The sequence below is a fragment of the Juglans regia genome, chromosome 14 (assembly GCF_001411555.2).
Source record: "Juglans regia cultivar Chandler chromosome 14, Walnut 2.0, whole genome shotgun sequence".
Lineage (NCBI taxonomy): Eukaryota > Viridiplantae > Streptophyta > Magnoliopsida > Fagales > Juglandaceae > Juglans > Juglans regia.
In genome coordinates this window covers 23,697,024-23,697,826 of record NC_049914.1, presented here as the reverse complement: position 1 = coordinate 23,697,826, position 803 = coordinate 23,697,024, and positions in this window count along the sequence as shown.

Sequence of the window (803 nt, the reverse complement as noted above, 5' to 3'; positions counted from 1 at the left end):
GCTGAATGTAATAAAGTAATCAATATGTAAATGCAATAAAGGTATGATCATCGGCAGCGCAAAACCATCAAGTCGATTGCATACCGTGATGACTATCATGCGGTGGAGGAAAGTCCTGCAGGGGCGACCTGAGAACACATTTACTGGACCAATGAACAAAAGCAGAAAGGGTGTCATGTCAATAATAAGAATGGCCACATGCATGTGATCTCATGTTGCCCCTGTAAGGCTCATCCACCTTTAGTTTACAGGACTTTCTTGCCTCTTTCCCAACAATTTGGTGATGTCAATGGAGAAAGATATTCCATGTTATATAGCCCACAGCAACACTTTGAAATCAGTATTTTGCCTAAAAAAACGTACCACACCTCAGTACTTGCATGAGAGTTCTAATACATATTATCAGTTCGTACAACTTTGTACTCGCTATATGAAAAATGCATCGTACTATTCGAAACTTGGCAGGAATAAAGGGGGTGACTTTTATACCATTTTAAATTTCCAAATTAGAAATATATTTGTGAAAGGGTTCTTCTACAGTCACCGCTCGACCCTCCGGCTCGATGTGGCATGCCGCGTTTCATGCCACATATAATTATTAAAAAAAAAAAGGGGGTAAGGAACAAAAAGGTAAATGGAGACTTTTCATTGCATTTCCTCAATTTTGTGTGAGTTCCTCAGTGACATCGACCTCAACAAAATAGTAAATGGGGACTTTTCATTGCATTCTCATTTCCACGTCGAGTTTCCCAGCGACATCGGCCTCCAGACAGGGCACTCTCTTAAAATAGTGATCTTTACAG